Below are 15,175 nucleotides of genomic sequence, written 5' to 3' on the forward strand. Positions count from 1 at the left end.
GTGCAAAAACTGCGGTCTCAAAAGAAATCGACCTGGGTCTAATGACACCTTGGCGCCAAACTAGACACACGAATTGCAACACTACCAATTGTGTCTACACTATAGTTTGCCCATGTAACAAGAGGTATGTGGGAATGACCACACGAGCAGTCAAGATACGTATAGGGGAGCATAAAAGCACCATAAGACGCAAGAAGACCAATACCAAATTACTAACACATTTTTCTGAACTAGGACATCCAGCAGAAAGTCTGCGATGGACCATCATAGTTTCCAATCCTTATTGGAACAAACGGACTTTGTTTATACAAGAACAACGGTGGGTCCATAAACTGAGATGTGACTCCACGGGTTTAAACGATGAAATCCCGTGGGCCGAGCTTACATGATTCCTAGAGAAACTCCTACTGAATTCTTATGTGAATTAACCGGTCCCGGTTTAATAATCTTTGCATCCAGATCAAAAACACACTATCTGGAAGCGTGGTCTTTTTAATACACACATAAAATCAGAGACTAACACCGTGTAACGAGATCGATCCAGATTCACAACCACACCATTACATTGTTTTAATGAATTCCCCCTGCATAATCTGCTTTGCAAGCATCACTTCTAACATACAGCAGTTGGGTTCTGGCTTACTATCTGTCACTGCTTTCAACTGGTTGGTTGCTGCCCACCAAATGGCCGATGCATCTTGTCCCGCCTCCCGATCACTAGTTACCTAGTGAATGTACTCACAATTTGTGCGCATTGAGTTTTGTTTTCATTGATTAACCCTTCGCTGAGGCAACCTGGTTCCACCTCGTGTATCCTTCCTAAAACCAACTCCTATCTCTGACGCTCCAACGATCAATGTGATCGTCGTGACAACGCCCCAAACAACTTTTCCAACCAACCCCAGCGCATCCTGACGCTTCCGTATTGGACCGCATTGTCATGGCAACTCCGTAGAGAACGTCACTACGTCATCGTTTAGCATCGTGAAACTACTGGTGTTCTCCCTAACTCAACGTCATTACGTCACACTCTGACGTCAATTGACCGCGCTCATTTTCAGCGTCTGTTATGAATACATATAATCCCTCCCCATCCAACACCGGTCTAACATTCCGGCGTGTTACGGAGGAGGGGTAGGTTTCCACTCTGCAGGCGACTGAACACTTGTGAGTATTCCCCCACCATGGTAACGCGTTCGGCGTTGGAACAACTTAAACGAGGTAGACTGAATATCTTTATTGATTTCCCTCAGTTTCATTGCTCGCCTCACCCGAACCGCTGACGGAGCCCGTCCCTTTCATATCGGAGGGTAGGCTTGATTTGTCCTAAGTAATTTTTCAACATAAAAACGACACCCGAATGTACACCGGGTGTTTGCTTTTAATCTGAACGCCGCATAAGGAGAGACCTGCATTTTGGTTTTTTCATATCGCATGGCCACATTTGGTTAAGTATTACAAAGTTACATGTGCACTGCGGAGAACGGCGAGATTCTCTTTAACTAATATAAATCTTTTTCGGTGAACTTTCTCACTAGAATCTGCATGTATACATTCGAAGCATGTAGATTATGTACACTTTTCGTGCCACTGCACAATGAACTCACGACATCTCTTGGCACCTCTATATGACAGATGTTGCATTTTCTTTGTCTGTTTATGTGTGTGTTTGTCCTTGTTTCTATTTTTACAGGTTGGGTATAGGTTTTCCAATAAGAAGGAGCACCTACCAGCGCAACGACGCAATTCCCCTTACTATAAAGGTACAATTGGTTCACAGTACCTCACTTTCACTGGAACCTTATCTTTGTCTTTTTCATATACTTTTTAGATCCACCTGTCTCATTTGGTCCTGACGAAGCGCAATCGGATCCCTTAAGGACCTACTCATATGCGCGAAACATGTTGACCCTATTTTTCTAATACTCACACTCCCCATTCACTCACCCATCCTGAGAGTTGCAGTAAATTTTATATCTGCCCTCATTATATATTGTTCTTGAGGACCTCCAGGATCATTTTTTAATTCATGCTGGATAGAACCGCGAATAAAGGTCTTGGTTCCTACCTAGCTATTTTAACGCACCACTCACATCCCTTATAGACATACCCACACACCCACATGCACAACTGCGGCGTCTCCTAAAAAAGAACTCCGACAAAGAGCCCTCTCGCGGGGCCCGTGGGGGACTGCAGCGCCACCCCCACGAGGAGCAACGCCCTATGATGAAGCAGGACACCTGAAACGGTGTGTGAGGTCACTAAAATTCAAAGGAGAAATTCCCCACACTCATTCCGGCCCAACCAAGCTTCAAGCACACATAGCAGCTCTCTCTACCCCTTTTTTTAGGAACAGCTACCCTCTCAAAATTAAATACGTGACTTGGAGGGAGCATGGGTACTGGACCTATTTTCTAATTACGCTCCCGGTCCCCCCCTCTTTTTGTTGATGGCTGCTCATTAAATGCCTTTAGCGCTACTGCGCAATAACAGGCAAATGCTCCATCCACAAAAAGAATCAGGGAGCGGTAGCGTGCCAGCTGGCAAAAGAAAAGGAACAAAAAGGATTGGCAGCCCAAAAGAAATAGGATTTAATACCTCCACAGAAAAACAAGTTTCAGCCACAGCAAGGATGATCTCCACGAAGGAACAGGAAGTGGGCGTGGTCTCATGGGTGAAGTTTCCGGAAGCCAAGCAGTGGGTCCATCTGCTGGCCTGCATTTATACCCTTAAGGGAGCGTGCATAAATTCCTGTTCTTCTTCAGCCCCTTAAGGGAGCGTGTATAAATTCCTGTCCTTCAGCATGGCAAGGGAATCTCGCAAAACGTTCTCTATCTCTGCAGAACAGGCATTGCTACCCCTGACTAACTGTGGGGCCATTTGATGGTACAAGAGGCTTGAGCTTTGACAGTTCTCCCTCCCCAAAGGTCTTTTCACAGGACGGGGTTTTGTGGGGTGGAGGGCATGGAATTGTCGTACTAAAACAGGAGCATGTACATTTTCTGCTGGTTCCCATGATCTATCTTCATGTGAATAACCTACCCAGTCTATTAAATATTGAAGTTTAACCTTGTATCTGCGTGAGTCAAGGATACGTTTCACTTCATATTCCGTTTCTCCATTCTCGAAGACAGGGGGAGGAGGGATCTCAGGTTCAGAAGAGGGAATATACCTTTTGAGGAATGAAGTGTGGAATACGGGGTGGATGCGTAGTTCTTCGGGTAACTCTAACTTTAAAGTGACAGGGGTGATGACCTTCTTAATAGAGTAAGGGCTGACATATCGGGGTTGTAATTTTCTGGGACGATCAAGTTCTAAATTCTTGGTGGACAACCAAACTTGATCTCCCACTTTATATCTGGTGTCGGACTACGATGTTTATCTGCCTGTTGCTTCATGGCTTCTTTCGCTACTAATAACTCATGTTTTGCTTTCTTCCAATTGTTTAAAAGAACTGTATGATCAATGTTTACAGCAGGGATATCCACTAATGTGGCAGGTAATGGGAGGGGTAAAAAGCGAGGATGATGAGCCTGTAAAAGGAAGACTGGAGAGAAACCAGTAGAAGAATGTGCGGTGTTATTGCATGCGAATTCAGCCAATGGAAGAGCATGAACCCAATCAGAGGTGATAGAGGCGAGTAGACATCGTAGATACTGCTCAAGTGTTTGATTAGTTCTTTCAGTTTGACCGTCTGTTTGTGGGTGATTGGCAGTAGAGAGTCTATGATCTATTCCAAGAGCGCCACAAATTCCCTGCCAAAACCGAGACACAAATTGAGCCCCTCTGACTGTAATTATTACAGAGGGAAGGCCGTGTAACCGAACTATCTGTTCCAGAAACACTTGAACTAACTCTTTAGAGGAGGGTAATTTTTTCAGCTGTATAAAGTGGGCCATTTTAGTGAACATATCGACTACCAGAAGAATAGAATTATAGCCTCGTATCTGCGGGAGATCTGTAATAAAATCCATACTAATGGAGTGCCAAGGTACTTCGGAAACTGCGATAGGTTCTAGTAGTCCTGCAGGAGCTGAATGAGACGATTCCTGTCTTGCACAAACTGGACAAGAAGTAACTTAAGTAAATATGTCTTTAGATATCCCCTCCTACCAAAACCAACGTTGGCCCGTTTGTACTGTTTTCTCCCCACCTGGATGTCCGGCTAACGCAGTATCATGACACCATTTAATGATTTGTTGTTGTAAGTCTACAGTTGGTATGTATAATCTCCCTTCATGGTAATACAAGCCTTCTATTACTTTGTTTTTGGAGTTTTATAACCAGTCAGATGTGTAGAAGGTAGAATAAGCCTGTGTTAGTCGATACAAAAACGATGGAGCATGGTTTTCTATTCTATCTCCTACCCCTATTATCTTATGACATGGTATGATGGGAGAGAATGTGCTCATATGGATCTTCTTATCTTGACCTATTCTGGATAATGCGTCTGCTTTTCCTTGTTGAGAGCCAGGGCGATATGTGATAATGAAGTCATATTCGCTAAAGAATAGAAACCATCGCATATGTCAGGGAGTCAAGGCTCTAGCGGATTTAAAAAACTGTAAATTTTTGTGGTCTGTATAAATAGTAACTGTGTGAGGGGAGCCTAATAGATAATGTCTCCATTCTCGGAAACGTAGAAATGGGTGGTGGGCGCACTCGTTTTTAAGTGGTAGAGTGAGATTTTAGCGATAGGCGTGCAATATTGCCTTATGCTTGCGTGGCACGTGATATGGATAAGGGGGGTGGCCTAGTATAGAGTTAACTAGGACTGCAATATGCACTGCTTTGAAGTAATTTCAGACATTTAATTCATTTCACACAATTTACAATGATCATATTCAATTTTTACAAATGAGTTTCCACAGTATACGTTGTCATTCAATATGTATACACTTATACATTGATAAACACAAATTGCAAATTAAATAACGTTCCAAACACCCAATGCATTTCGGGACATTTGTAGTCCCTTCGTCAGGGGTAAGCTGTTGATGAAAAAAGGAGAAGATATCAAGATCTGTGCGATGCGTGATCAAAAAATAGTGCTTTAAACTTTAAATGAGGTGTACGACACCTTTTAGAAAATTCGCATGAGTTGCGTGTTCATTCTCTAAGAGAAAAAGTTAAAAATGAAAGTTGATGAGAACTAATCTCTCTATCAATTGATGGGAATCAAAATGCAAAAAAACCCAGCTTCATACCTGGTCATGATGTAGTTCTACGTGTTTTCAAGCTGTGGCAAAATTAAAAGGTCTGCGGAAATAAAAACTAAGTTTTAACTGTGCTGTGTAAGACATGACAACGGTGAACGTTGTTGTTTGAAACGTAGCTCACCTTAATTAAAGAGGTTCTAATGGCGGTGAAGCCGTTTTGCGTAAGAAAAGCCAAGACCGGAGTTGAATGTGAGCAATCGATCTGAAAATAGAAGGGAGAATAAGACCTTGTATTTCAGTCGAGTGTAAAGGTAGAAATCCATAATGAAATGGAGCCAAATAGAGGGGTTTGCTCACCGATTCAGGAGAAATGAGTGGCGAAGTGTGCTTCCACGGGCGCTCTCGATTGCGGATTACTGCTCGTCAGTTGCAAACAAGTTTAACGTCACGCCGTGGGCGTAGACAATGAAAAAAGACTAGAAGGAGATATTTAATGAAAAAAAGACTCAATTGCTGCCGGCAGCGAAACGAGACTGCGAAGTCTAAATAAGTGTTTTATGAAATATACACCATGAAGTAGTATCCGAATGTGAGACTAAGTGAAATAATTGAGAACATGTAAATGTTCCGATTAATTCCCGGAATGAATGAAAAGCGCACCAACATGTTTAATGCGCGGAGGGCTTTATCAATAAAGTTGTGCGAACGTAAAAAAACAAGGAATAAAGATTTAAGCGGAGTGGTGTTAGTAAATGTTGTTCTTGACAGTTATGTCTGATAGGTGAAAACACGTTATCAAATAGTGCGGCCGCCTAAGCATAAATTACATGATAACTTTCAACACCAACATGTAAATTCTAGGCTGCTTCAGATGATGCAGGTCATATGAAATGCATAACAAATTTCTACAGTGGAAACAAAACATCATAAGATGACAGAAGTCATATTCTGTAGTTTCATAACTGTGGGGGTTCTAGCTGGGAATATATGTATGCGTAAGCGTGCGTGTGCGTATAATGTCAGGTAAGAAGTGATCATGGGTTAAATGCGTTATGAGTGTAGATGCTTTTGAATTGAGTCAGGATCCCAAGGTGGAGTACGAATATCAAGTATGGGTATTAGTTTAGAGAAAGCAAGCCATCTCAAATTTATCATTAAGTCCGTGCGGAATAAGGGTTTTAAGCCTCTTAATCCAAAATGCTTCTCTTTGTAAGAGGTACTTCGAATTATCACGATCTGTGTGTTTTGGTACTGCTTCGATGATTTGGAATTTCAGTTGAGCGATTTGGTGTCTTGATTCCTCCCAGTGTGTTGCTATGCTAGACGTCGTGCTTTTAGTGCGTATTTTGCTTTTATGTTCTGTCAGGCGAATTTTCATTTTTCTCTCAGTTTTGCCGACGTATAGCAGTCCGCAGGGACATTTGATGGTGTAAATTACATTTTCAGAGTTGCATGTTGTGCTGCTGTGAATTTTTATTTTTTGACCCGTAGATGGATGCAATAAGATATCACCTGTGATTACGTTATTGCAGTGTGTACAGTTCCAGCATTTTTGAGTGCCTTTACTTGGTTCAAGAGTCCGTGTCGGTTTTTGTTTTTTAGATAGTATTTCTTTTAGGTTTTGAGCTCTTGTGTAGGCGAATAGTGGTTTCTCTTTGAACAGGTTTTTGAAATCAGTTTCCAGTTGAAGTAAATTCCAATGTTTATAGATTATTTGTTTTATCTTCCTGGATGCCGTAGAATATTTAGAGACAAAAACTGTACGTGTGCTGGTTACTTTTGGGGTTTTCTTCAATAACTCATCTCGTGGTCGAATTTTGACTTTGTTTAGTTGTTCTGTGAGTAGTTTCTCAGGATACCCTCTGTCTGTGTAGTTCTTTATTTGTTGTTGCCATGTGGATTCACATGCCGTGCCTGTAGAAGAAATTCTTTTAGTTCGCAAAAATTGAGAAACTGGTAAATTCCGAATCAGCGAAGGAGGATGGAAACTGCTGAAGAGCAGAGCATTGTTTCTGTCTGTTGGTTTTTTATACACACTCGTTTGTATTTCACCTTGTCCGATGTCGATCCAGACATCTAGGAATGGTCCATGGGTTTTCCGGGAGCACCCGTATACGCTAACACGTATATGGCAAAATTTGAACATGACTACATCCTCAGGGACCTCACATGGAAAAAAGGTCTCATATTCTTTAAACGTTTTATTGACGACATCTTCCTCATTTGGAATCAGTCAGAACCAGCACTTATCAACAACATACGGACACTTAACCTGATAGATCCTCGAATTCAATTCACCCACACAATAAGCCGCAAATCAATCTCATTCCTAGATGTCTGGATCGACATCGGACAAGGTGAAATACAAACGAGTGTGTATAAAAAACCAACAGACAGAAACAATGCTCTGCTCTTCAGCAGTTTCCATCCTTCTTCGCTGATTCGGAATTTACCAGTTTCTCAATTTTTGCGAACTAAAAGAATTTCTTCTACAGGCACGGCATGTGAATCCACATGGCAACAACAAATAAAGAACTACACAGACAGAGGGTATCCTGAGAAACTACTCACAGAACAACTAAACAAAGTCAAAATTCGACCACGAGATGAGTTATTGAAGAAAACCCCAAAAGTAACCAGCACACGTACAGTTTTTGTCTCTAAATATTCTACGGCATCCAGGAAGATAAAACAAATAATCTATAAACATTGGAATTTACTTCAACTGGAAACTGATTTCAAAAACCTGTTCAAAGAGAAACCACTATTCGCCTACACAAGAGCTCAAAACCTAAAAGAAATACTATCTAAAAAACAAAAACCGACACGGACTCTTGAACCAAGTAAAGGCACTCAAAAATGCTGGAACTGTACACACTGCAATAACGTAATCACAGGTGATATCTTATTGCATCCATCTACTGGTCAAAAAATTAAAATTCACAGCAGCACAACATGCAACTCTGAAAATGTAATTTACACCATCAAATGTCCCTGCGGACTGCTATACGTCGGCAAAACTGAGAGAAAAATGAAAATTCGCCTGACAGAACATAAAAGCAAAATACGCACCAAAAGCACGACGTCTAGCATAGCAACACACTGGGAGGAATCAAGACACCAAATCGCTCAACTGAAATTCCAAATCATCGAAGCAGTACCAAAACACACAGATCGTGATAATTCGAAGTACCTCTTACAAAGAGAAGCATTTTGGATTAAGAGGCTTAAAACCCTTATTCCGCACGGACTTAATGATAAATTTGAGATGGCTTGCTTTCTCTAAACTAATACCCATACTTGATATTCGTACTCCACCTTGGGATCCTGACTCAATTCAAAAGCATCTACACTCATAACGCATTTAACCCATGATCACTTCTTACCTGACATTATACGCACACGCACGCTTACGCATACATATATTCCCAGCTAGAACCCCCACAGTTATGAAACTACAGAATATGACCTCTGTCATCTTATGATGTTTTGTTTCCACTGTAGAAATTTGTTATGCATTTCATATGACCTGCATCATCTGAAGCAGCCTAGAATTTACATGTTGGTGTTGAAAGTTATCATGTAATTTATGCTTAGGCGGCCGCACTATTTGATAACGTGTTTTCACCTATCAGACATAACTGTCAAGAACAACATTTACTAACACCACTCCGCTTAAATCTTTATTCCTTGTTTTTTTACGTTTGCACAACTTTATTGATAAAGCCCTCCGCGCATTAAACATGTTGGTGCGCTTTTCATTCATTCCGGGAATTAATCGGAACATTTACATGTTCTCAATTATTTCACTTAGTCTCACATTCGGATACTACTTCATGGTGTATATTTCATAAAACACTTATTTAGACTTCGCAGTCTCGTTTCGCTGCCGGCAGCAATTGAGTCTTTTTTTCATTAAATATCTCCTTCTAGTCTTTTTTCATTGTCTACGCCCACGGCGTGACGTTAAACTTGTTTGCAACTGACGAGCAGTAATCCGCAATCGAGAGCGCCCGTGGAAGCACACTTCGCCACTCATTTCTCCTGAATCGGTGAGCAAACCCCTCTATTTGGCTCCATTTCATTATGGATTTCTACCTTTACACTCGACTGAAATACAAGGTCTTATTCTCCCTTATATTTTCAGATCGATTGCTCACATTCAACTCCGGTCTTGGCTTTTCTTACGCAAAACGGCTTCACCGCCATTAGAACCTCTTTAATTAAGGTGAGCTACGTTTCAAACAACAACGTTCACCGTTGTCATGTCTTACACAGCACAGTTAAAACTTAGTGTTTATTTCCGCAGACCTTTTAATTTTGCCACAGCTTGAAAACACGTAGAACTACATCATGACCAGGTATGAAGCTGGGTTTTTTTGCATTTTGATTCCCATCAATTGATAGAGAGATTAGTTCTCATCAACTTTCATTTTTAACTTTTTCTCTTAGAGAATGAACACGCAACTCATGCGAATTTTCTAAAAGGTATCGTACACCTCATTTAAAGTTTAAAGCACTATTTTTTGATCACGCAACGCGCAGATCTTGATATCTTCTCATTTTTTCATCAACAGCTTACCCCTGACGAAGGGACTACAAATGTCCCGAAATGCATTGGGTGTTTGGAACGTTATTTAATTTGCAATTTGTGTTTATCAATGTATAAGTGTATACATATTGAATGACAACGTATACTGTGGAAACTCATTTGTAAAAATTGAATATGATCATTGTAAATTGTGTGAAATGAATTAAATGTCTGAAATTACTTCAAAGCAGTGCATATTGCAGTCCTAGTTAACTCTATACTAGGCCACCCCCCTTATCCATTCTCGGAAAGCCATCTTTATGGCTCGTGTTCTCCGATGGTGTAATTTTGTTCTGCTGGGAGGAGTTTTTTTGAGAAATAAGCTACTGGATGCAAACAGCCAGTTATCTGATCACGTTGTGACAGAACTCCTCCTACCGCAAATTGGGAAGCGTCTGCTTCAACATAATAAGGCTGGGTGTTGTCTGCATGCTTAAGGATAGGAGAAGTAGTAAATCTTTTCTTTAATTGTGCAAAAGCCTGTTCTGCCTCATGGGACCACTTAAATACCACTCCTTTGCGAAGTAACCGATTGATCGGAGAAATAAGTTCAGAAAAATGGTCAATAAATCTTCTGTAAAAATTTGCAAAACCTAGAAAGGATAGTACTTCCTTTACTGAGGTGGGGCTGGGCCAGTTAATCAAGGCTTCTATTTTCTTGGGGTCCATGTGAATGCCATCGGGAGAGATCACAAAGCCTAGGAATTCTACTTTGGTAGTATGAAATATACTCTTATCTAATTTAGCAAATAAGTGATTGTCATTAAGTCGTTGTATGATCTTCTTTACATGCTCTACGTGCTCTTCTTTATTCTGAGAGTAAATCAAGATGTCATCTATATAGACAATCACGAAGAGATCTAGATATTCCCGTAAAATCTCATTAATGAAAAATTGAAAGGCGGCAGGGGCGTTACAGAGTCCAAAAGGCATGACACAATATTCATACAATCCAAATTTAGTTTGAAACGCAGTTTTCCATTCATCTCCCTCTTTAACTCTTATCAGATGATAGGCCTCTCTAAGATCTAATTTGGTAAAGATTTTGGCTCCGCGTATTTGGTCTCATAGCACTGGAATGAGTGGCAAGGGATATTTATTCTTTATAGTTACCTTATTTAATGCGCGGTAGTCCAAACAGGCACGCAGACCTCCTTCTCTCTTAGGAATAAAAAAAATGGGTGATGATACAGGGGATGTAGAATGTCTAATGAACCCTTTCTCCAACATTTCTGTTATGTATTTTTGCAAATATTCTGTTTCTGAATCTGTCAAGGCATAAATTCTAATGACTGGTAAGACAGCTCCTGGAACCAGATCAGGGTGTTCTATCCGGCTGGCTTCTTTATAGCAATGTAACAGGCAATGGGGGAACTTCAGGGTAACTGTACGCTTAGTCCAGTCTATAAGAGGATTATGAGTCTGCAACCATGGAACTCCTAAAATGGCTCCAAAATTGGGTGTATCTATCAAATCAAATTGAAGATATTCTGAGTGACCATTACTGCATACCAGGTGTTAGACCTGGCACCTTGGCGTGAGTCTCCCTTCCACTTTTTGTCGCTGTGCCTCATGTGTTTTGCTGGTGTTAACTGCTCAGAGCACTGTGCCACTGCCAACCAGTGCCACAGTGCAAGTGCTCCCTATTTAAAAAGTATATGTTGGTTGGATTCCATGATTGGCTTATTCGGTTTACTGTCAGACACCAGTAAAGTGCACCAGGAGTGCCCAGGGCTTGTAAATACAAATGCTGCTGTTGGGCTTGCAGCACTGGTTGTGCCACCCACAGAAGCGGCCTAGTAAAATGTGTCTAAGGTCTGCCATTGCAGAACCTGCGTGCAGACTGGTACTGTCATGCTGACTGGGCAAGTGCACCCACTTCCCAGTCCCTAAACCTTCCCTTAACTTCATATTAGTCACCCCTATGGTAGGCCCAAGGGCAGGGTGCATTGTAAGCATAAGGTAGGACATGTGTGTGGCATGTCCTAATAGTGAATTACAGCCATTTTCGTTTTTCACTATTGCAAGGCTACCTGTTCCCATAGGCTAGAATGGCCTGTTAGAATTGTTACATCCTATGATCCTAACAGACCCAGGGAACATGGTAGAAAATCGAGTTTAGTATGCCTGAACTCAGAATAATAAAATACATCTTTTAGTAAAGTTTATTTTTATATTCTGTGTTTGCAAATACCACTTTTAGAAGGTTAGTATTTGCTTGCCTAACCATTTCAGCCCGCCTCTGCTATGATGTGTATCTGCCTGTCTGGTTTGTGTGAGTGACAGGGCTGGGGAAACCCAGAGGGGCAGGGCTAGGTAGCCTGGTGGTGAATAGAGAGATTGACATCCAGATGGGTGGGAGGAGTGCACCTGGACTCTGAATAGGGCTGTGCTCTGCCACCACAATGCTGGCTCCACCGCCTGTGGAGCGGCTGATGTCTCTGCCCTGCACCCTGAATGGAAAGTCAGAGTCATGTCAACAAAGTGCTCAGGAACTGGTTTGGACCGGGCAAAGGCCCCTCTACCCCAGAGGAACAAAGGAATTAGGGGTATAAGTATTAGGACCCTGCTCCCAAGAAATTAGATCCTGCTTGACAAGAAGAACCTCTGCCTGAGGAGAAGGAACTGGGAAAGCTGTAAGGAGGAGTACTGTCCCTGACCTGGGGGATTGGCCTGCAGTGGTTGCCTTGCTGCTGAAGGAGAGGAGAAAGACTACAAAATACTTTATTTCAACTTGTGCTAAAAAAGATCTCCAAGGGCTTGGAATAGAGAGTGCCTCCTGCTGAAGTCTCAGGAACAACAGACTTCACCCCCCAGCTCCCCAGAGTTCTTTGGAAGTGCCTGCCGCTGTTGTTGGGCCTTCTGAGGGACTGCGTGTCGCAAGGAGCTGGAAGCGCAAGTCAAAGAGGAGAAGCGCGCCGCCGTCGGAGCTGCTGTCGTCGCATCTCGTAAAGTGTGTTGCCGCGGCAGCATCGCATCGAGCGGAAGCGTCTCGCATCATCCAAGAAGTGTCTCGCAACACCGAAGAAGCGTGTCGCCATCGCAGCCATCGTAGCAGACACCTCGCACTGCATCAAGAGAAGAGTCTCGCATCGAGGAAGAAGCGTGTCGCCATCGCAGCCATCGTAGCTGTCGCATTGCACCGCATCAAGAAAAGCGCCTCGCATCCACGGAGAAGCGTGCCGCCGTCGGAGCTGCTGTTGTCGCATCGCGCAAAGGGGTGTCGCTGCTGCAACATCGCATCCAGCGGAAGCGTCTCTTAAACGTCGGAGAAGAGTGCCGCTGCCAAGGCCGCTGTCGTCGCATCGCGTAAAGGGTGATGCCGCTGTAGCTGACGCGTCGAGTCTTCTCGCAACATCGGAGAAGCGTAACACATCTGGAAGATCTTCACGTCTTTATTTCTTTGCACCAAAAACTTCATCGCATCAACATCATTGCAACACTTTCATTGCCCTGCGTGTCGCATCTAAAAGGTACATTGACTGAAAGTGTCGCATTTAAGAACTTAAGAGAACTAAGCAAAATTCTACCATCTAAGTAACAGTATTGTGTATTTTTTTCGTTTAATGGTCTTGTGGTAACTCTATATAAAGAATCCTTATTTTTAATATAAAACCTGTGTGGTGTCCATTTGTAGTGTTGTCACTGGGTTACTGTATGTGTTCACAAATGCTTAACCTATAACGCTCTGAGATAAGCCTTGACTGCTCGCGCCAAGCTACCTAGAGGGTGAGCAGGGGTTATTTTAGGAGTGTACCCCCTTACCCTGACTAGAGGAAAGGTTCCCTGCTTGACACAAGTACCTACCTGTGCCAATCAGAGAACCCGGATTCTAACATTGGTGGTCAGCGGTGAGGATTCTGGACTTGCATTTGTGACTCATGTACAGTGATTGGTGAACACTACTTAGTGAGTGCCGACCTTAACGCAACCAATACTTGTTGGTAGATACTTTTTGGGACTGTCTATTTTTGAGTACTGCCAAGCTTAACCATGGTGGAGAAAGCAGCATCCATAGTCTCTGTTGATAACGAATGGGAATGGGAAGAAGAGAAACTGGAAAGCTACAAAGTATCACAGCTAAAGTTCTTCTGCAGGAAATTTAATGTTTCTACTACTGGATGTAAAAACAAGGCAGAGTTCTACAAGGCGCTGAGGGCCTGGGTAGAAGCAAGGAATGCCACTGATAATGATAATGCAGAGGAGCAGCTGGAAGGGCCAGTGGGTCCAAGAGGAAGGAGAACCCATTCCCCTGCCGGTAGCAGTGTTTCTAGTAAAAGTCTATCTCCAGAGGAGCTGGCAGATAGAAAAGAGTGTAGGATGCATGAATTGGAGCTGACCAAGCTCAAGTTAAGTGGGCAGTTAGAATTTGAAATGCAAAGTAGAAAGTTAGCCCTAGAAGAAAAAAAGCTACAGTATGAACATGAAAAGGTTTTGAGGGAGTTGGAGCTGAAAGCCCAGAGTTTAGAAAATGCTCCCTCTGGTGGCAGCGCACCGTCAGTGCAGGTAGAATCAAGGGTGTACATACCCAAAGATGTAGTAAAATATTTTTTTTAAATGATGATATAGTGCAGTGGTTCAAAGCCTATGAAGTAGCCATGTCTTCCCACCGGGTCCCTGAGAAGGATTGGGGAGCGGGGTTGTGGGGAACGGTTCCTTATTGCGAGGCAGGACACACTGCTAGACTTGCCTTCAGATGATTATAATTCTTATCCCCATATGAAGGCAGCTTTGATGACAAGGTATGGGTTGACCGCTGAGTTGTATAGGCAAAGGTTCAGGGGTTACACCAAGATTCCAAACAGTACGTATGTTGAGTATGTAACTTTTTTTTGCAGAGCACTGGATGGTTGGGTGAAGGGTAGCAAGGGCTTCTTGATTTAATGGCATGGGAGCACTTGTCCAGTAATTGTTTTACTGAGCTATGCCAGCACCTGATTGATAGTAGGCTGACTAACCCTAGGAAGCTTGCTGAGGAGGCGGACCGCTGGGTCAGTACCAGGGTCCACAAGGGTCCAGTGGGAGACTCCGCTAAAGGTGGTCAGGGTCCCCAGCAGAAGAGTGAGGGGGACAAGGGTAAACAGAGGGAGTTCCCAAGGAGGCCCCAAAGTAATCCCCAAGGGAACCAAGGGAAAGGTTCTCAGCTTCCCCCAACCCAGAAACCGACCGGGGCCCCGACAGGTCCACCTGTTCAAAAGGGGTCCATAAAATGTTACAAGTGTGGTACCATAGGGCATTTTGCCTCTGATTTAAAGTGTCCTTTGTATGGTAACCCAGCACCCACTGGTGCTCCACCCCGGCAGATGGCTAGTGTAGCCTTGGGGGAGAAGATGGCAGTCCAGGGTCGGTGGGGTCCCGCAGAGATGTCCCTTGTCTTATTAGGAGATTGTGAGATGGTCCCCCAAACCCAGCTGCCTGAGAACAC

The sequence above is a fragment of the Triturus cristatus genome, chromosome 3_1 (genome assembly GCF_964204655.1).
Source record: "Triturus cristatus chromosome 3_1, aTriCri1.1, whole genome shotgun sequence".
NCBI classification, from domain to species: Eukaryota; Metazoa; Chordata; class Amphibia; order Caudata; family Salamandridae; genus Triturus; species Triturus cristatus.